Source organism: Papio anubis, chromosome 7 (genome assembly GCF_008728515.1).
Source record: "Papio anubis isolate 15944 chromosome 7, Panubis1.0, whole genome shotgun sequence".
Taxonomy (NCBI): Eukaryota; Metazoa; Chordata; class Mammalia; order Primates; family Cercopithecidae; genus Papio; species Papio anubis.
This window is the reverse complement of record NC_044982.1, coordinates 126147213-126169915: the sequence shown is the minus strand read 5'-3', so window position 1 is coordinate 126169915 and position 22703 is coordinate 126147213. Positions and strand designations below refer to the sequence as shown.

General features: G+C 40.6%; 1 protein-coding gene and 1 long non-coding RNA gene across 3 annotated transcripts in view; both read left to right on the top strand.

The window, feature by feature from the left end:
• RAB8B (RAB8B, member RAS oncogene family) overlaps positions 1–22703 on the top strand; it is a 78056-nt gene that overhangs the window by 13897 nt on the left and 41456 nt on the right. The gene's annotated exons all lie outside the window — the stretch shown is intronic.
• Positions 4450–21365, top strand: LOC116275800. Its single transcript, XR_004185134.1, has 3 exons — positions 4450–4741; positions 5584–5587; positions 21355–21365. It is a non-coding gene; the product is annotated as an uncharacterized LOC116275800 (long non-coding RNA).

Genomic DNA, 22703 nt, shown 5'->3' with positions numbered 1-22703 from the left:
ATGTTTGGCACATGGGAAGCACACACAAAAAGTGTGTGTAAATTCATATGAATGAAATCAGTCCCTAGTTCACTGAGGGTAGGTCCAGACAGCTATAAGAACCTTGGTAGTCTTTGGGGGCTTCATTGTTATAGCACTTGATTTTAATAAGAGCTAACATTTATTGAATGCTTACTGTATACCAAATTCTAGACATTAACATTATTTAATGTTATTGACCCATTTAATTCTTTCAACAGCGTCTTAGTTGTGTTCTGTTATCCCCATTTTCCAAATGAGGTAATTGAGGCACAGAATGGTTGAATAACCTTTCAAGGTCATATAGCTAGTAAATGGTAGTCTAGTTCCAGAATCCATTTTTAACCGCCATTCTTTTTTTTCTATCCCAACAGTGACTCAGAAGTATTTTTTCTGATTCATAATCTTCAGGGAGGTGGTACGGTGCAGGGTGAACTGTGGGTGCCACTCCTTACCAGCTGGGTGACCTCGATGTGGTTTTTTAACCTGCGTGGTCCCTTAGTTCCTCTTCTCTGCAGAGGATTGTCATGAGGAGGTTGAATGAAGTACTGTGGTAAAGCATTAATGAAGCGCAGGGCCTATCACGCGGTCAGGCTCAGTATATGGTGAGAGTTTTTTTTTTTTTTTTTTTTTTTAATCCAGGTAACATAAGAAGCACCTGTTAGCATGAGTTCCCTACAAAATATGAGCGGGAGCATTCATTTTGGTTACTTAAAGGAATGTAAGTTTTCTAGAAGATTACTTCTTAATAAAGTTTAGGACTACATGCATTTTACAGAGCTAGAATTAGAAATATTTGTCTTTAAACTCATCCCCAGAGTGATGATAATTATCCCCTACATCAGCGGGTGTAAGGAGGCATTGAAAATCAGCCCGTGACCTCGGGTGCAGCATGTTAGTGTAATATAAGGAGCAAGTTCTTCCAATTGCTGCACACTCTCAGGGCATCTTGAATTCCTACTTTGGGTGAAAACATAAACAAGAAACAGCGTAGAACACCCTGTCTAGAAGGGACAAATGTTTCCATTTAAATATTCTAGTTCAATACCCTCTGTTAGGGCCCTGAATTTTAAGTACAGTGAGTTTCTGAGTGAAATCTCCTGAATTTTAATGAGTTTGTTTGCATACATGAATTTGAACAATACATTAAATCTTAAAACACAGAAGCTGATTTTAATGGAGTAAATTACCCAACTTCAAAGTTAGTTAATAGGTTTTTCTTTCCCTAATAATCAAGGTGATACTTCCATCTCAAAAAAGTCATTAATCATACTTTTACAGTATCAATACATGCTGTTAGTTTCTTTTTCATCTTTAAACTGTCTCAAGAGATTTAGGAAAATAAATGTGCATAAGTGAACATCAAGTGTGATTTCCTCCCTTTAACACTTTTTCTCATACAAGGATGAGGGCTGGGTGCAGTGGCACATGTCTATAATCCCAGCACTTTGGAGGGCCGAGGTGGGAGGCTCGCTTGAGCTTGGGAGTTAGAGACCAGCCTAGGCAACATAGGGAGACCTCATCTCTACAAAAAATAAAAACATTGGCTGAGCACAGTGGCTCATGCCTGTAATCCCAGCACTTTGGGAGGCCGAGGCAGGTGGATCACCTGAGATCAGGAGTTTGAGACCAGCCTGGTCAACATGGTGAAACACTGTCTCTACAAAAACAATTAGCCGGGCATGATGGTGGGCACCTGTAATCCCAGCTACTTGGGAGTCTGAGGCGGGAGAATTGCTTGAACCTAGGAGGTAGAGGTTGCAGTGAGCCGAGATCGTGCCATTGCACTCCAGCCTGGGTGACAGAGTGAGAATCCATCTCTAAATAAATAAATAAAAATTAATTAATTAATTAAATTTAAAAATTAGTCAGGTGTGATCATGTGCCTGTAGTCCCAGCTATTTAGGAGGCTGAAGTGAGAAGATTACTTGAGCCCAGGAGGTTGAGGCTACAGTGAGCTATGACGGCACCACTGTACTCCAGCCTGGGCAACAGAGTGAGACCCTGTCTCAAAAAAAAAAAAAAAAAAAAACACACTAGGGACAAGGGCATGAAGGGGGGCGGTGTAAGGAGGACAGATTTTATTCTGACTATAGTTACGTTCAGGGAAGTGACACATTTTATTTTATTTCTTTGCTCTGAAAACATGTGAGGTTCATAAGAAGTGACACATTTGATTTATAATTTTAAAAGCAGTTTTAAGAGAGTTTATTTTGACGTTTAATGGCACTGAAAACCCATGCCATGAAACTCTCGGGTCCAGTCTGTTCCCTAAAATTTTGATGTACCCAGAAAAGCATATTGTAAAAAATGTTCAGATGGTGAGAGTTTTACTTTCTAATAAAACATACAGATTTGTGATGGGGAGTTTAGTTCATGGGCAGTAAAAGCAGTGAAATGTGCCTTCATGGTGGAAGAGCAGGAGCTTTCAGGGCCTGTCATACCCAATTGGAAGCTCCCGGAGGACAGGAACTATGACTGGCGTCTTCAGAGCTCTTTTATCTGGTGCTTAGGCACACAGTATCTGTTTTTGGAATAAGTGAACTAACACCATGTATTTCCTTCTGAGGAATGACTCTTGGGCTCCTGCAGTAGTGATATCTCCTCCATTAGCACATACATGCGCCTCAAAGGATGTGTAATTATCACCTATTATGCCTACGGTCTTTTTCTAGATGTGAAAGCAATAAAATCAGCCCATTTCTTTTTTTACCCAGAGTATTTATCTATAGTAGCAAATGCCTGCTAACTTCATTTATGCCACACATAAATATGTACAGTTCCTAGTGCAGAGAAGGCCCTCAGTAAATGTTTTTTTAATGATTGTGCAGTTGATTGCCCATAGCAATCGCCTTAAGTCCCAGCTGTTGGTGTCTCACTGAAATCATAGCAGAAGACTCCCCTCTCCCCCTCATTTTCCTGAAAAGATCCCCTATTCCCTAACAAGTGCTTCCCCAGCGTCCTTTCTTCCATCTCTGGTTTCTGGATATTTTCACCTTTCCTTGTTTCTTTCGCCCTTCTCTCCAAGGAGCCAGTGCTAACCTGTTGGTTGGTATGCTTGATGTAATAATACCTTCCCACTCTCCTGGGACCTGGCCCTGACAGTCATTCCCCTCCTCTCCTCCATCCTCTGTCTTCTCTGTCTAGTTCTCTGCTTGCCCTTTCTGCTCTGCTTTCAACCCTGTTGAAATCATCCTCATTCTAAATAGAATATCCCGTAAACTCACTGCTTTCTCAAGTCACCCATCTCCCCTTTCTCCTTCCTTGTTCCTTGATTTCTTGAAAGAGTAAGTCTTGTCCCCCATCTCCTCACTCATTAACCCCTCAAAGTCCTGCTCTGCCCCCTTCAAAACTGCACTCAGGTCATCATGACCTGCTTATTAACAACTGTCCAGCGGTCCTTTCTCAGTCTTTGTCATCCTTGGCCTCTCAGCAGCATTTCACACTGTTTATTATTATCTGCTCCTTGAAACTCATTCCTCCCTCGGCTTCCAGGAATTGTCTGCTCCAGCATACTTCCTACTCTTCTAACCACACCTCCCCTTTCCATGGGTAGTCTCTCATTTTGCCTTTTAATGGAAGTCACTTCCAAGTGTCTGTTCTCTATGTTTTCCTTTTTTTCTCTTTTAGGAATTAGACACTTCAATAAAATTTGTAATTATACCTGTCTGTGTGATTATTGCATTAATGTCCGTCTCTCCTGCCAGATTGTAAACTCTGCGAGTGCACATACAGATCTATCATGGTTCTCATCATATCCGTAGCTCCTAGCGCAGTGCTGGGCACGTACAAGTGCTCAAAAGCTCCCACGTGGTGATAGAGCTAAGCTTGCTCCCTTCCATGTGTGACTACCCAACTTTCTGTTTCCTCCTCTTCCCAGCCTCTCTCAGACCCCTCTGTGTGCATCCCACCCCACAGCTGGTTCATATTTCTTTTTATCTAGGCACCCTTCGAATTGTCATATATTTTTTAACATTTTTTTTTTTCAGGTATCTAGGCTCAAAACTTGGAAGTCATCTTTGACTCTCCTTTTCTTCAATTTTTAATTTTTTTTTTTTTTTTTTGGAAAGGGAATTCACTTGTCACCAGGCTGAGGCAGTGGCGTGGATCTTTGGCTCACTGCAACCCCTGCCTTCGGTCTGCTGACCCCTGCTCCTAGTTTTGAGTAGCTGGGACTCACAGATCAAGCACCACCACACCCAGCTAATTTATTTTAGTAGAGATGGGTTTCACCATGTTGGACTAGTATGGTCTCATCTCCTGACCTCATGATCTATGGACTTCAGCCTCCTGTGTGCTGGGATAACAGGCTGTAGTTTCTCACCAGCCTGGTCCTTTCCCTCAACCTTATGTACAATTTGTTGCTAAGTCCTTTCCGTTCTTTCTTCTGCCACCCTAATTTAGGCCCTCACTACCTCTCTCTCTCTCTCTCCTGGACTTTGCCGTATCCTCCTAAGTGACCTGAGCACTTCCAGTCTCATTTGAGCAGTGTCCTTCCCCAATTCCATTCTATATACTTCAAGCAAATTAGTTTTAGAGCATAGCTCTGATGATCATATTAATCCCTTATCCCTCCCTTAAAAATCTTATTTTTTACTTTGTCCACTGGAATATATCATCATTGGCCTATCATTCCAAACTCCCTACAGTGTGGCTGCAGCTGTATCTCTCTCTGCTTTTTACAGGAATCCTAAACTCTCATCCAGGGACCCTCAACATCTGTGTTAAAATTGTATTGATTTTCACCTGACCAGTGTAAGGGTTTTAGAGGCCCTTACATGAGAAGAAATATCATTTTAAGTCTCTGAGATGATGTGCTTCTTACATTTTTGGAATTAGAATGGTCCTTTACTTATAAAATACTGGTAGTAATAGATGGTCATTATCTCACTGTCATTTGTGAAAGAAAAAAACTATTGTAATAGAATTCTTGCTATTTTGTTTCTCTAAGGGAGATAAGTTTTCTCCCTAAGCAAACTTTATGGAATAGTTAGTGCCTGACTTTCACCTTCTTTTATTCTCCCTGTCACCACCTTTTATTCTCCCCCGAGCATTTTACTAATTCACAAAATTAAGTAGTGGAAGATTAACTGCTCTACTGCTCTGCCCAGAATGGCAGGTTCCAGGAACACACCTCATTTCGGCCTGTTGACATCTTTCTTTCCTGATGTTCCTCATACGTCACTTTCTTTATGAGGCTATCTCAGAATTGTCTCCCTTTACCCCCAACCCAACCACCAAGATGCTTTCTCTTTCCTCAGTGGACTTTTGTAGTACTTTGGTCTCTCCTATGGCACTTAACACGTTGTTCCTGTAAGTAGAACCGTTCTTATTTCCCCAACCCTCCAATTCTAATGATAATTTTTTTTTTTTTTTTTGAGAGGGAGTCTCCTCTGCTGCCTGCTGGAGTGCAGGCGAATCTTGGCTCACTGCAGCTTCCACCTCCTGGGTCTGCTATTCTCCTGCCTCAGCCTCCCAAGTAGCTGGGATTACAGGTGCCCGCCACCACACCTGGCTAATTTTTTGTATTTTTAGTAGAGACTGGGGTTTCGCCATGTTGCCCAGGCTGGTTTTGAACTCCTGAGCTCGCACAATCCACCGGCCTCAGCCTCCCAAAGTGCTGGGAGCCACGATAAATTTCTTTAGGACAGAAACATGTTTTGTCTTTGTGTTCTTTGCATTGCCAAATACTGTACTTGGTATATATGTGGTGCTTGAAAAAATTGTCATTCAACTGAAATTTCAGGATGATATTATGAAATAATTTGATGAGGCCGGGTGCAGTGGCTCACGCCTGTAATCCCAGCACTTTGGGAGGCCGAGGCAGGTGGGTTACCTTAGGTCAGGAGTTTGAGACCAGACTGGCTAACATGGTGAAACCCTGTCTCTACCAAAGTACACAAAATTAGCCATGAGTGGCAGTCAGCCTGTAATCCCAGCTACTGGGGAGGCTGAGGCAGGAGAATCACTTGAACCCGGGAGACGGAGGTTGCAGTGAGCCAAGATCACCCCACTGCACTCCAGCCTGTGAGACAAAAAGTGAAAAAAAAAAAAAAAGAAATAATTTGATGAAATAAAACTGTCATTTTCTGGAGAAGGGAGCCTTTAAAGGTACTAGCTTAGAATTTTTTTTCTGATGATTCTGAAATTAGAATTATAGTTGCTTACTGAAACATGTTAGGAATGATTGCTCGTTTATCTCTTTTTTTTTTTTTTTTAAATTATACTTTAAGTTCTGGGATACATGTGCAGAACATGCAGGTTTGTTACACAGGTATACATGTGCCATGGTGGTTTGCTGCACCCATCAACCCGTCATCTACATTAGGTATTTCTCCTAATTCTCTCCCTCCCCTTGCCCTCCACTCCCCGATAGGCCACAATGTGTGATGTTCCCCTCTCTGTGTCCATGTGTCTCATCGTTCAACTCCCGCTTATGAGTGAGAACACGCAGTGTTTGGTTTTCTGTTCCTGTGTTAGTTTGCTGAGAATGACCATTTATCTTTTAAAGAAAAAATAATCTTAGACTGCAACTCTAGACATCTCAGAGTGGGATTCAGGCCTGCTGTGGTTGTGATGGTGAAGTGGAGAAGTTGCATGTTTCATTGGCTTTCTTTTGTGAAAAGTTGATTTTTATTTTATTTTGACAGAAGAGGCCCTAAAAATCTTCTTTTTCCCCAGGTAAGAGGCTACAGTTTCTTTGCCTCTGGCCCTCTCTAGAGCTGTCAGTGCCCTGTGAACATTGGCCTGATTTAGACAATGAGGCTTTCTCTGTGTGTTTGAGAAAGCCATCTTTGTGCTGTGCACAGCACTGTCACTTTCATTCTTCATTACAAAATGTTTCCTTAATGAATTTGTTTTTTCTTCCTGCTTTGTCTACCTCTACTCTCTCCCCTAAAATCTTTTGTTACTGAGATTGAATTGTGTGAAAGCAAACCTGGGTGAGAGATAGGTAGTGCCACAGCTAGGCCTCCTGCTGTCTGCACAAGGGAACCTTCGGTGCTGTCCAAGTACCTTCCACCTCCAGCTTCCCAACCTTCTGTGGATCATTTTTCAATTTTTTCCCACCAAAGCACTGAGACAGTTTTGGACGTGGGGAATGTGGCAGGGTTTCTGACATGGAAGACCCTGAAAGGAGGAGGAGGTGTGTGTCATGGCCTCCCCCTGACTTTTCTATTGAGAAAGGGGTGGGCAAGTAGTGGGTGGTAACTGCAACTGTGGGCAAGGCCCATTCTTGGCCTTCTTTTTTTCACTAGGCTGTAGGCTGGTTTTTATTGAGTGGCTGGTATGCAAATAAAAGATGAGAAATGTAATTGTCTTCTGAAGAGAACAAAGAGAAATTTAATTGTCTCCTTAACATCACACCACAGGCATTTTCTAGCAGCATACTCGAGATACTGTGTGGTGTGGTTCTGATTAGCTTTGAAGAGCCGGAGCTCAACTCAACCTGAGGAAACTCTTTTGCCAGAAGAGACCACTACATAAGGGACCCATCAGAGCTCTTGCCATATCAAAAGATAAACAGCAGGGAAAGAGTTTGGGGGAGGATTCTATGGTTGGAGATGTGTGTCTTATCTGCAAAAACCCAAATAAAAGTGAAAGACCAGCTCTGCTTTTATTAGCTTAAGTGTTCTGTGTTAAAATCTCTTTTGGCCTAACTTTTCTTTTTTGACAAGAGAACAAATAGTAGAATATCCTTTGTAGATCGGAAGTGTAGAAATTACTGAGAATACTGGGAAATGCTTCACAGATGTTCCTGAAACTACAGCCAGATTGAGTGAATTCTTGTCCCTTTCTGTGTTGGGAGGTTGGGAGATTATTGTCTCACGTCCTGGGATATTGTAACTGTGTTCTACCCCAGACTGTATATGTTCACCATCTCTCTCATTGAGATTCTTGTTTAACCCTTTTATATCCTTAACTTTGATGGCCATTAGAATAGGAAAGAATGTTTAAGGAAGACTTTAGAGAGAGCCGTAGTTTGATATTTCCTTTATAAAGCTTCCTGATACTGTGTTTAGTATTTACTTTCTTTAAATGTATTTTCTTAAAAGTACAGGTAGTGTGATAGAGTTCAAAATTAACTTCCAGTTAAATGTAGTCATAGTTTTGGTGGACTTTTTTGCCAAGCACCACATTTTTCTTAATATTGTCACATATTGACTGACACTAGTCAATTGTGACTAGTGACTGGTCATGATAGATATTGATAGACATCTCATATCTGTCATGGCTGAAGGGGAGTTGCCCCTAGTTGATCATTCATCATCATGAAGAGCCCTGTGTTTTTTTCTTTTTTTTTAGGGACAGGATTTCACTCTGTCGTTTAGGCTGGAGTGCAGTGGCGCAGTCACGGCTCACTGCAGCCTCGACTTCCCAGGCTAAGGTGATTCTCCCACCTCAGCTTCCCAAGTAGCTGGGACTACAGGTGTGTCCCACCATGCCCAGCTCATTTTGTTTTATTTTTTAAGAGAGAGAGTCTCTCTGTGTTGCCTGGACTGGTCTTGAACTCCTGGGCTCAAGCAGTCCTCCTGCCTCAGCATCCCAAAGTGCTGGGATTACAGGTGTGAGCCACAGTGCCTGGCCTAAAAGCCCCATCTTCCTGAACAGTGCATTGTAGTCTTTCCTTCTGAGTTGATGTAGAGGCATCCTTGGTGTATAACAAGCAAAGCATGCTGAACTAGTTCACAGCAAAACACAAACAACGAAAACTTGATATCCAGGTTGTTCTTGGATAGGTCACCATGTTTATCATTTTTAAACATCTTGGGTTGTGAGATAAAGTTGTTAAGGGAGGGATTGCACCAGCACATTTTTCTGTTTCAGTTCATGTTCATCTGACTCATATTTATTCTATTCTAACCTCATTTTGCGTGAAAATTTTTGTACTAGAAAATGTCACTTTCAGTTAGGGGAGGGGAAATTCTGATTGGGGGTCAGAAGAGTCAAGATGTATTAGTGATAATTTGGCATCACTTTTGATTGAAGGTAAAAACACAGGATCCCTAAAAATGTTGTAAAGTACAAAGTGATTCATATAACTAGACAGGGGAAAGGAAATGTCACTGCTGAGCTTTACTGTGGGAAGAGGGGGAGGTGAAGGAAATTATTACAAAATTTTCGTACGTGATGAGGAGACAGCCTCTGGACTTCCCCAAATATTTCCGTATTCCCTAAAACAGCTCTAGTGAATTGCTTCATGATTGGTGTATGAATAGCAAGACACTAGAACTCTTAAACTCGATCTTGAAAGGCCCATCTTCGTATATAATCATCCACAGATGTCCGTATGTGATTATATATTCCCATAGTGAGGCAATGATAAATGTAAATGAGAACCATGATATAATTTTGCCTTGCTCGCATGCACATTTTCAGAATATAATTAAAAGCACATGCCACTGTCAGTAGTTAACTATGAGGTTTGTCTTAGTTTTTTTATAAGACTTTGGCAGAGTCCTAAAGCATGTTTTAGTGTCTAAGTCCTCCCTCCCTCCCTCTCTTCCTCCCTTCTTTCCTTCCTTCCCTCCCTCTTTGGAATCAAAAAGGAACTCTCTAGGTTCTGACTATTCTCTTTTCAGAACTAGGGACAATTTTAGCTTGTACACAGATTAATTTTCATTTTTCGGCTTCTCTGCTGGTACCTGAAATTGTAACTAAGTTATTACTAGATGATTCCTTTCTGACTTCTTCCTTCAAATAAAATCCGATGAGGACAAATGTCTTCTAGGTACTATTTCACTACCAAAACCGGGTGGATATGTGTGGAGGGGGACATGGTGCAAAGCAGAGGGTAGGCTAGGGGTGCTGTTACAGTGTAACTTAGGTCAGTTGATTGGTGCTTAGTAAATCATGGTTTTCTGTATGGTGCCAAATGCTCAGAAAATCTGTACTGGATAAGGAATTTCTTGTTCAAGTATATGTAGTTACTGTACTTATGCCTAAAACTGGAATGTGCGCCTCTTTTAAATTCAGTAGGCTGTGCATTTATGACTATAGATGATACTGCTCTCTTTTTTAAAATAATGATAAAAGCTTAAGTTGTAAATTTAAGTTGTAATATGGACAATTAAAAAAAACCCAAAACAAAACAGTCTTTCTTCTGCTTATGGGGAATTCCTACATGAGTTTTTTCCAACTGCTTTTGTTTATATGAGTGTTGAAACTTAAAGTGAGTAAATTCTGTCTTCCAAATAATTTTCTACATTTTCCATTTATTCCCATCTCTTATGTCTGCTCTCAAGAACAAAACAAAAGTGGTTTCCAGGCCAGGCGCAGTGGCTCATGCCTGTAATCCCAGCACTTTGGGAGGCCGCAGCGGGCGGATCACGAGATCAGGAGTTTGAGACCAGCCTGGCCAACATGATGAAACCCGTCTCTACTAAAAATACAAAAATTAGCTGGGTGTGTTGGCATGTGTCTGTAATCCCAGCTACTTGGGAGGCTGAGGCAGGAGAGTTGCTTGAACCTAGGCGGTGGAGGTTGCGGTGAGCCGAGATTGCACCACTGCACTCCAGCCTGGGTGACAGAGTGAGACTCCGTCTCAGGGGGAAAAAAAAAAAGTGGTTTCCTTCTCTATACCAACATGTAAAATGTAGAAATTTCCAGTGTTTAAAAATTCTGATTGGCTCTTCCTTTCAGAGTATTACAGTGTGGGAGGTAAAGGATCTAATGCAGTTATCTAAGAGTTTGATTTCAGTTTGAAAAAGAGTTCACCAATGGTGTTGAATTCCTTGGAAATGGGTATGCTCAGTTTCTGTCTTTCTTTTTTTTTTTTTTTTGAGACGGAGTCTCGCTCTGTCACCCAGGCTGGAGTGCAGGGCTACAATCTTGGCTCACTGCAGCCTCCGCCTCCCGGGTTGCAGCGGTTCTCCTGCCTCAGCCTCCCGGGTAGCTGGGATTACAGGCACACACCACCACGCCTGGCTAATTTTTGTATTTTTAGTAGAGATGGGGTTTCACCACGTTGGCCAGGCTGCTTTCGAACTCCTAATGTCAGGTGATCCGCCTACCACAGCTTCTTACTTGATCTTAGCCAAAAGGCCCAGAAGCCATCCACCACGGCTTCTCAGAGTGCTGGGATTACAGGCGTGAGCCACCATGCCCAGCCCAGTTTCTAACACTTCACAAAGCTTTTGCATCTGCCAGTGGATGTGACCAGGGCGGGTTCTCTTGCTTCTAATTTCAGCAGCAGCTCATTTCTCTTTTTTAATGTAACCCTTGAGCTGTGGGGGTTAAAATCTGCTTCTGAGAATTCATGTTTCTTATCTTTTCCTCCTAAAACTGCATATAGTGGTGTTCTCCCCCACAAAAAGAAAAAATAAAAATAATTTCCTATGGAATACACATACAGTATTTAATTTTATTTTTCTTGTTTACTAAGGTCTTTAAAATTGAATAGGGCATCTGTTCTCAGACCTTCCACCTCATTCTTATGGAGTCAGGAGTTTGCATTCTCCACAGGATTCTGAGCTCCTTTCCCATTCTAGACACGAGAGATACCTGCTGTTGCTATTTGTGACCAAATACCATGTTTATCACAAACTACCAACAGGGGCTTTGGGAATCTGAAAGCTGAAGACATCACTCTTGATAATTCAGTCCAAGGGCCCTTTGTCCCTCATACCCATCCCTTCTCTACTGGGATTTAGACCTTTGCCTTTCTGCATCTGATCATAGTCTCATCGTGAAATGTGAGTACTTTCATATTAGATATTACTCACTGATGCATTGATTTTATTTTAAAATTCATTTGTATGCTTCTATACTGCTGATTAAAGTGTTGCAAAAATCGTCTTGATATTTTTTACTTAACTGCTGATTTTTCAAAGATATTAGATGAAAAACTGCCTTCTGGTCAATATCAAGTTTGTAAAGAGTAAGTAGTTTTTATGCTTATGTAAAAATTTAACCAATTAACACTGTATCTTTGTCATACTGTATTTCTTTGTAGTCTTTGAAGGAATTGAGAATCCCTGTATGACAGACTTTGCTACTCGTAAATGGACTATCAGAAGGAAAGTTCTTTCTAGTTTATTTTGAAAAATGCCTGAGGTCCTCATAATTTTCATTTTTATTTTAGCCAGTTTTAAAATTGTCAACTCAGTCTTATTTTCACAACCCTTTACTTTTTACTGAAAGTTGAAGTGGGAATTGGCAGAACATACAGAGGAAAGAGGAACTGTATTATATTTGCCCTTAAAATTTTTACCCTATAGACCAGGCACAGCTGCTCATGCCTGTAATTCCAGCACTTTGAAGGGCTGAGGCAGGATGATTGCTTGAGCCCAGGTGTTTGAGACCAGCCTGGGCAACATGGTGAGACCCCGTATCTGTAAAAAATTTTTAAAATTAGCCAGGCGTGGTGACATGCACCTGTGGTCCCAGCTACTCTGGCGGCTGAGGTGGGAGGATCACTTGAACCCAGGAGGTTGAGGCTGCAGTAAGCCTTTTTGCGTCACTGCACTCCAGTCTGGGCAACAGAATGAGACACTGTCTCAAAAAAAAAAAGAAAAATAAAAGAAAATTACCCTCTTCAAGAGTCCATAATTAGTATCTTAGTACCATATGATGTGTTTTTCTTCTTTATAATTTTTCATATATATTATCTACTGTGATTTCTCCTCTCTTTTAACGTCCATATAAATGTTTCAATCCAACTTTTACTTTAATTAATTAATTTATTTATTTACTTATTTTCTGGAGACGGAGTCTTGCTCTGTCTCCCCCACTGGAGTACAGTGGCACAATCCTGGCTCACTGCAACCTCCGCCTCCTGGTTTCACACAGTTCTCCTGCCTCAGCCTCCAGAGTAGCTGGGACTACAGGTGCACACCACCACACCTGGCTAATTTTTTTTGTATTTTAGTGGAGATGGGATTCTACCATGTTGTCCAGGCTGGTCTTGAATTCGTGAGCTCGAGCAGTCCACCTGCCTCGGCCTGCCAAAATGCTGGGATTATAGGCATGAGCCACCACGCCTGGCCTCAATCCAGCTTTTAAATGTTCAGTGCCACTGATTTAAAAGTTCTGACTTATGGTCGGGCGCGGTGGCTCACGCCTGTAATCCCAGCACTTTGGAAGGCCGATGCAGGCAGATCACAAGGCAGGAGTTCGAGACCAGGCTGACCAATATGATGAAACCCCGTCTCTACTAAAAATACAAAATTAGTCAGGCATGGTGGTGTGAGCCTGTAGTCCCGGCTACTTGGGAGGCTGAGGCAGGAGAATCACTTGAACCTGGGAGGCAGAGGTTGCAGTGAGCCGAGATTGGGCTACCGCCTTCCAGCCTTGGTGACAGAGTAAGACTCCGTCTCAAAAAAAAAAAAAAAAAGTTTTGACTTGTAAAGTATTCCTCCTCTTTTAGTCATAAAGTGGTATCAGTGCAGTAGTCTCTGTTGCTCACACACTGGGGGACTTTTGCCAGGGAGAAGTTGGCCTCTGACTAGATGCACATGGGTTGATTACATCTGTGTTTCTCTTAGTTCCACTGAATCTAATTTTCTTTCATTTCATTTCCTTATATCCTCTGAGCTCATGGTAGTTTCCTTCATCTTTAGAAAGAATAATCAGATATCTTGTTAGGTAAATCATATATGATTAATGTATGATTAGTCAGTTAAAAGGAATTCAAATGTACTTTGAAGAGATGGATGAAAAGATGGTACATATGGGGGCCTAATGGTTTGAGGAATAAGCATAATGGAGTTAGGGTTGTTCTATATGATTACTTTCTTTTTGTGTAAAAGATGTAAAAATAAATGTCCTTTACATTTAAAAGTATTGAATGGAATATGGGGGTTTTCCATTGGAAGTTTCTAATCTTTTCCAGTATTTATTCCAGCAGCAATTTAGACATTTAAGGAAAATGTTTTTCACTATGTGCCATGTTTTTGGGTCAGTGAGAAAGCCTTAACCAAGACGATTGTTGGGCGGTACTGTGTGTAATAACTCCAGATCCTTGACCAAGTTTGGAGAGTCACTTATGGCCATTTGAAACCAAATGAAGGATCAAAGGACTAATTATTTTGAATACCTCTGAGTGTTTTCCCCAAGCTTGAGAAGAGTTTCATTCAGCTATAAAATGCTCATTGTGCAAATGAGTGGTTTCCATGCTGTATAATTAAAGCATTGCCTTTAATAATATTTTATTACCTTTTCTTTAGCTTGTCTTTTTAATTTGAGGAAAATCTAAACAATTTAAAGTAAAGTAAAGTAAAATGTGATAAAGACAGTTTTTTAAACTGTCTTTAAATTTAAAGTAAAATGTGATAAAGACAGTTTTTCAGGAGAGAGAAGGGTAGATTGCTATGTTTATTCCACTTAGTATCTGTATCAAATATTTGTATCAAAAGCAGACTCTCACTTTAAAATTATTCTTCTAGTGGCAAGATTCTTTTCCCTTGATTGAGAGTACAGAGCTCACATAGTAATAACTGCTGTTAAAATAGACACTTAGAACTATAGAGCTAAAGCTTAGGTTCCAAACTAAGGGAAGCTGCCATTTTCTGAAGTAATGTGTCTTTCTTATTTAAAAGGACCAGTTCCTTTTTGTCTTTTTTCCCCTTCCTCCCTTCCTTCCTATTGCTTCATGTATGTTGTACATGTGGTTATCTGTTCTTTTTTTTGTTTGTTTTGTTTTTTATGCTTCTACCCTTATGTTGGCAAAAGAAATGTACCAATGGGAGGTGAAGGTTTAAATTATAACAATTGAGTTCATTATCCCAGTTTTATCACTTTCTACAAGTATAAGCAAGTTACTTATCTGGACCTCTGTTTCCTCTTATGTTAAATGGGGATTAAAGCCCCCTTGCAGACTTGTTACGAGAATAGTGATAAGGTATATTCAGTACCTAACACAGTGCCTGGCCCTAAGTGGGCTCTTGAGAAGTGATAGCTATTTTTATTAATGATAGCCTATCCCATTATAGCTGTCAGCATCATTATCTGTTGAGCAGGGATCTCAGGAGAGTATCTTAAAGAGTATCATTGGACTCCACTATACGGGGTTATCTAATCTGAAGCTCATTTTGTTTGGCTGCATTTTGTTCTAAAAGTTTGTGCTTTAGCCATTCTGGATTGTTTTAAGCTGGAGTCATTGATTTTGCAGGCAATTATTTCCTCATTTAAAGGGCATAGTCCCACTTCATTCATTTGAAATGAGGTCAGTTACCAAACTGCTGAGGTCTTCTGGCCTTTTGTGATGGGCCTTTCTCTCTTTTGTTTCTTGACCTTAGGCTGATAAATCAAGAAAAGTATCTCAGGTGATAGAGGAATTCCTGGCAATGTCATACTCAAAATATTAGGCATGTTGCTCAAGCAGTATTTCCATTATTGGAATTCTCCTTTTTTCCTTTAAATCTTAGCCTCCCTGCTCCTTAATATGTTACTTTACTCACAAAATAGGAAGAAAAAAAATACTTTAGAATAGCCTCCTAAGTTTAACAAATATTTTAAGGGCAACTATATACAAGACCCTGAAGTTGTCATTTTCCTCTCTCTCACTAAAAAGTGAAACTAAAATGACCTTTTCTTCCAGCAGTGGATTTGTTTTGTTTTGTTTTGTTTTGTTTTGAAAGAGAGATCACTGGGCGTGGGGAGGCTGAGGCGGGTAGATCACGAGGTCAGGATATCGAGGCCATCCTGGCCAACATGGTGAAACCCTGTCTCTACTAAAATACAAAAATTTAGCCGGGGGTGGTGGCGTGTGCCTGTAGTCCCAGTTACTCAGGCGGCTGTGGCAGGGGAATCGCTTGAACCCGGGAGGCAGAGGTTGTAGTGAGCCAAGATCACGCCACTGCACTCCAGCCTGGCGAAAGAGTGAGACTCTGTCAAAAAAAAAAAAAAAAAGAAAGAGAGAGAGAGAGAAAGAGCTTGAGAGAGAGAATGTGACCTTGACTTCCAGAATGTTCTTTAAGCCAATATTTTCAGTAAGTGTTGCAGCCCATTACTGGGTCATGAAGTCAATTTACTGTGTCCAGACCAACTTTTTTTTTTTTTTTTTTTTTAAATGAATTGAAAGAGAACAGACAAGAACATGAGAATAGATAAGAGAACACAGAGTCCACTGCACATGTAAGAGTAACGAGCAGTAAGAGTCAAGTGCTATTTCATAAAACTTTTGTTTCAGTTATGTAAGTATGTATATATGTGGAATGTGTTGTTATAGAAAAATTATTTCTTACCAGCGGGTCAAAAAAGGCAGAAAGCCACTGCTGTGGGACAGTTTGCCACTGAAGACTTGTCTCATTTTTTAGAAAAACCAATTCTATGGAGGCTGTATTTGATCAGACAGATCCCTTTTTTTCCATGAAAGAAAAGTGGGTCTTTTACTGTTGAGCCTATATTGATAGAAGGCTTCTGCTCCTGGCTTCACTGGCTGTGTTTTTGAGAGGGTCACTTGGGTAATGAGTCTATTGTCTCTCTTCTTTTTTGGTTTTCTGCTTTCTACTCTTTCTACATGAACTCTGGAAGCCATTCTAGTTGTTGGGAAAATGGTAGAAGTTCCCACACACCATAGAGACATCCGCAACATTTGGTTTTGTGATTGTTGTCCACGTGTTAAGAAAACTATGGTTTCTGAAGAAAGTAAGACTTTCTAACCAATATGAAATATCCAATTATTTCCCTCCACTTCAGTGGTAGCCCTTATATCAGGCCTTTTAATATAATTACAGAATTGGTATTTATTTCAGTGTATGGAATTTTAAAAAATCATCCAAACGCCTAAACCTGTCTAAATTAACATGTGATTAGAATTGAGACAATGGTAGCAGAACCTTTCATTCTATTTCATTTCTCTAGAAGAGACTGCATTGTTGCCTTTTCTTCGTTCTAAAATGAAGACATCTACTTTATGTATGCTTAGTACTGTTTTGTCATTTGTACTTTTCTTAATAATTTAAGAAAATTGTTCTAGAATGATCTTTAGGCAGTGTTTTTAATATGGATTACAACCCTTTATTGGGTCATGAAGTCAACTGTGTACAGACCAACTTTTTTTTTTTTAATGGAGTGAAAGACAATAGGACATGAACATGAAAATAGAAGACAGAGTAGTGTTCACTGCAGATATAAGAGTAAGGAGGAGTAAGAGTCAAGTGCTATTTTATGAAACTTTCAGTGGTTTCATATTTTAGTGTTTTTTTTGTGTTTCACTTTTTTGTTTTATCTCTTAAAGTTACCCAAATATGTAACTTCGTTTGCCAGCCATTAAGATGCATTCCAGTAGGATCAATTTGGACATATGTAAACCTGATTGTATTCCAAAGTAATTGATCAATGTCAAGAAGTGTTCATTGAGTGCCTATTACTTGCTTGGCAAACAGGAGGGAGGTTCCAAATGAAGTACTGTAAGTAAAAGATGAGGCTCCTGCTTTTTTAAAAAGGGTTTATCTTTCATTTATCCCTTTAAACATTTATCAGGCACTTACTCAATCAGCTGTATACAGTGCTAGATCCTCTGTTCAAGTGTAATTGGGAAGGTAAAACTTATATGAAACAACAAAAATAATTAAATGCCGCCTGCATAATGATATGCATTCTAAATTCTGTAGGAGTTTAGGGTAGAGAGTGAGCAGAGTTGGCTGGGATAACTGGAGGACAGAGGAGGTAGAGTTTCTGAATCTTGAAGCACTTTCAGGATTTAGATGGAAAGGATGGAGAATGTATCAGACAATGGGGAGATCTTGAAAAATGCTTAGAGGCAGGGAATACCACAGAGCATGAAAGGGGCATTTATGAGGTTGTTTGCTGAGGAATTGTGAAAAGTAACATTGGATATGTTGGATGGGGCCATTTATTTTAAGATGGGTAATTGTAGAGTTACATAAGCTAAAAAGGTATCCAGTATCCTGTGGTGCATACAGTCTACTTTGGGAGAAGGGAGGGATTATAAATAACTAGTGAAGCTATGCTGTGTGTATTATGATGGAAGCTAGTACTGTGCTGGAAGTATTATAAGCAAAAAGCTTGAGTGGCCATATCAGTGGTTACCTTTGAGCTATATTAGTACTGCTCTGGCTTAGGGCTTGGCAACATCGCTGACTCAGTGACAAACTTCCTTTTTGGAAGTCCTGGCTCCTGAGTTGCCAGCATGACACTCCTAGTTCACCGGGTTATTCTGTCCTGAACTGCCCAGTTAATTGTGAAGCTACAAGACAGTCCTGGCCAGGGCTCATCTCCACCGCTAGCTGGGGATCCTACCACATTGCTAGACAGGTTCCTGAATGGACTTCTCCTTCAGGACTGGGGCATGGCTGGGGGTCTGTACATGTGCTTGCCTTCCATCCTGGGCTCACAAATTAGTAGTGGAAATGCCTTCAAAGCAATTATTAAAAGTAATTATTGCTGTGATTTCACTTTTGATTCTCCATTTATTTCACTTCTGTCTGCTTATTTATTTACCTGCTTGATGTTTGTGGAGGTGTGTATCAGTTAGCTTTTGCAGTTATACAACCCCAAAATCTCAGTTGCTTGTAACAGTCACATATTTGATTATTGCAGCTGAGGATTAACTGTAGCCCTCGGTCAGTTTTCTCTAACTTTCATTCTTCCCTCTTTCTCCACCCAGGCTCCTGGGTCAGCTAGCTTCAGACTGGGTTCAGCTGATTAGAGACACTGGCAGGAAATAGTGCAAGAGGAGAAAGGGAGAAACCAAGATATTTCTCTTTTTCCCTTCCTGCCTTGGGTGGCTTCTGTAGCAGAGACTGTTTCTCTCTGGCCTTAGCTCTCACTGGACAGGACCATCATAGTTCTTGTCAAGTGACTCTAGGTCTTCAGTTCCCGTAACACCATCTCCTCCTTTTGTTTCTCCAGCTAAGGGGTGGTAGTGGCTCCCTGCTGTTGTGAAACCTTTTACCGTCCCCAGTATAGTTTGCAGCAACTTAATGGCTTATCTAGCTGGTTCCCTCTATTAAATTCCTTCTGTTGTAAATACAGTCATGCACCACATAACAACATTTTGGTAAATGATGGTCGTCCCATAAGATGATGATGATGATGATGATGATGATGATGGTGGTGGTGGTGGTGATTATTTGAGACTGATTCTCACTCTGTTGCTCAGGCTGGAGTGCAGTGGCACAATCTCGGCTCACTGCAACCTTTGCTTCCTGGGTGCAAGCAATTCTCCTGCCTCAGCCACCCGAGTAACTGGGACTACAGGGATGTGCCACGACACCCGACTAATTTTTTTTGTAATTTCAGTAGAGATGGGGTTTCGCCATGTTGGTCAGGCTGGCCTCGAACTCCTGACCTCAAGTGATCCACCCGCCTTGGCCTCCCAAAGTGCTGGGATTACAGGTGTGAGCCACCATGCCCAGCCCACATAAGATTATAATGGAGCTAAAACATTTCTGTTGCCTAGTGACATCATAACTATTGTAACGTTGTACTACAGTTACCTTATTTTTTAAATATAATTTTGGTATAGCCTAGGTGTATAGTGTTTATAGAGTGTACAGTAGTGTATAGTAATGTCCTAGGCCTTCACATTCACTCACCAGTCACTCATTGATTTATTCAGAGCAACTTCCAGTCCTGCAAGCTCCTTTCATGGTAAGTACCGTATATAGATATACCATTTTTATTTTACTTTTTTTTTTTTTTTTGAGACAGAGTCTTGCTCTGTTGCCCAGGCTGGTATGCAGTGGCTTGATCTCGGCTCACTGCAACCTCCGCTTCCTGGGTTCAAGCAATTCTCCTGCCTCAGCCTCCCGAGTAGCTGGGACTACAAGCGCCTGCACCATGCCTGGCTAATTTTTGTGTTTTTAGTAGAGACGGGGTTTCACTATATTGGCCAGGCTGGTCTCGAACTCCTGACCTCAGGTGATCCGCCTGCCTCGGCCTCCCGAAGTGCTGGGATTATAGGCATGAGCCACTGGGCCCAGCCACCATTTTTTATCTTTTATGCCATGTTTTTACTGTACTTTTTCTATGTTTAGATATGTTTAAATACATAAATACCACTGTGTTACAATTGCCTGCAGTATTTGGTACAGTAGCATACTATGTAGGTTTGTAGCCTAGGAGCAATAAATAGGCTATACCACGTAGACTAGATGTGTAGTACATGCTATGATGTTTGCACAAAGATGAAACCACCTAACAATGCATTCCCCAGAACGTTCTGGTTGTTAAGTGACACATGACTGTACTTGTACTGATTTTTAAGTGACATGACTGTACTTGAAGACACGTGACTGTACTTGTACTGGTTGTTAAGTGACACATGACTGTACTTGGTGGTTAAGTGACACATGACTGTATTTGACTTCTTTTTCCTGACTAGACCCTGACTGATACACTGTTCCAAAAAAGGAGTTTTTCTTTTGTCTTTATATTGTTTTCTTCTATAGTGCGGCCTCAGATAGAGGAATAAAAGCAACCCATTTTATTATCCCACAAAATGTCTCCTAATGAAGCAGTGTGATGTAGTGGACAGAGTATTGGATTTGGAATCACTGTCACTTATAGCACTGTGGTGTTGGGTAAGTCACTCATTCTCTCTGTGTGGAGGTTATGATTCCTGTTATACCCACATCTTCAGGGTTGTTGTCTGTGATGATCAAAACAAGGAAATGCTTATAAACTATCAGGCTTTATTCAAGTGATGCAGGGAGCCTCAATGATGTTGTAGAACAGTCTGCCAGCTGGCTGTATTTTATTTTATTTTTATCATTTGTAGTTGTTTCCAACATAGTTTCTTTCTCATTATAAACTCAGAATTGGAGGATGCTACTATAATTAGATAGAGAAAAGTTATAGAAAGCATTCATTCCATGTTGGAAGATATTTATGTGTGTTTAAAAGGTATGCTTCAAATGGCCAAGTACATTTGACCACTGATAATACCCCAGGTATCCAAACTTTTTTAGTTCTTCCTAGCCATACTGTAGAACCAAGATCATGTTTCCTGGAGCAGCATGAGTGTCACAGTCCCTGTCACATAGGCTGACATGGGATGGATTTCAATCATATGAGTGGAAAATTACCTATTGCCCTATCTCCTTAACATCTCTTATTTTGAACCTTGCCTTGGGAGATAGCTTCATTCTGAATCAAAACAGACCTGCATAGATGGGGTCTTCTCTAGTTTGTGAGGATGATCAGATCTATTTCAGATTAATCTAGAAATAAGGATTTCATAATAAAATGGCTATGCTAAGCATACTCAGAGGCTCAAAGAACTAATTCCTAATGTTTAGGTCCACCAGGAATGAACCAATTTTCCTTTTGTGATCTCGACATAATCTGGAGTTAGGTTCAGTTTTAAGGGATGTATTGGAAACAGATTCCTCCCAAATCCTCCATAATCTGAGCTAGTACCACCTCCAGGGTGGACTCTAAAGGTTGATTCTCCTGTTAGAGTCACTTGAGACACAGAATTCTCATCCTTAGCCCAACAAGGGAAAATCAGACGTCAGAGATGGGCAGACATGGGCTGAAACCCCAGCTCTGCCACTTTCTTGTTATTTTGTATAAGTTACTCAACCTCTTAGAGCCGTAGGTTCTTTATCAGTGAAATGAGGGTTAGGGATGGCTATTTCCTATAGTTCTACCTGGCACATAGTAGGTACACAATAAATATAATATCATCTTTAATGTAATATCATAATGCTTATCAAACAAAGGACTTTGGAGTCAGGATTCAAGACTGCAGCTGCACTACCAAAGTTTGCTGAGCCCCTTAGCCTTTGTTAATGTAACTTAACTGTGATGGAGTTTTTAGTATTACCATTCCTTATAAATATGTTTGATAATTTTTATTTTTAGCTAGTCATCAAAGGTCTTACAAGTCAGAATTTCAAACTTGACCAAGACTAGAGTTTATTTACTGGAGTGCTAGGAGAGAATGCAAAAGTAGTGGTGTATTGAGTACTTTTAATTTCTATTGCTGTCATATATTTTAAGCCGAATTTGTTTCTAAACAACATGAAAAGTTACTAATTACATTTTTTGTCATTTGTGACAGACAAATGCCACTTGCTTACTCTCAGCCTTTTGGGTGATAAATATATGCTTGCTTCTGGAAATGGCAGAATTAAAGCAGACAGTGTCACATTTTAGGAAATCATGGTTTTGTTAGTTTGTCATCTGTTGTTAATTCCTGCTCCTGAACAGCGAACCTTGGAATATTGTCTTTAACAAAGACACCAGTATGGAGTAGGATTTTCACATGATGAAATTTTAATGACTATTAGCGTAGGAGCTCCTTGAGACTCATAACTTCATTGTTGAATTCCTCAGTGCCTAGCATAGTGTCAGGCTCATGGAGGTGCCCACTAATTCTTTTTCTTTTTTCTTGTTTAGCTAATTGACAAGAGTAATTTATTATTTTTTTCCTTCTCTGTTTTTTTGTTTTTGTTTTTGTTGTTGTTTTCTTTTTGAGAGAAGGTCTGGCTCTGTCACCCAGGATGGAGTACAGTGGTGTGATCATAGCTCACTGTAGCCTCGACCTCCTGGGCTCAAGCGATCCACTCACCTCAACCCTCTCAGTAGCTGTGACTACAGGCGCTTGCCACCTGCCCGGCTAATTTTTGTATTTTTTGTAGAGACGGGATTTTGCTGTGTTCCCAGGCTGGTGTTGAACTCCTGGGCTCAAGTGATCCTCTCACCTATGCCTCCCGAAGTGCTGGGATTACAGTGTGAGCCACCGTGCCCAGCCACTCATTCTTTGTCAAATT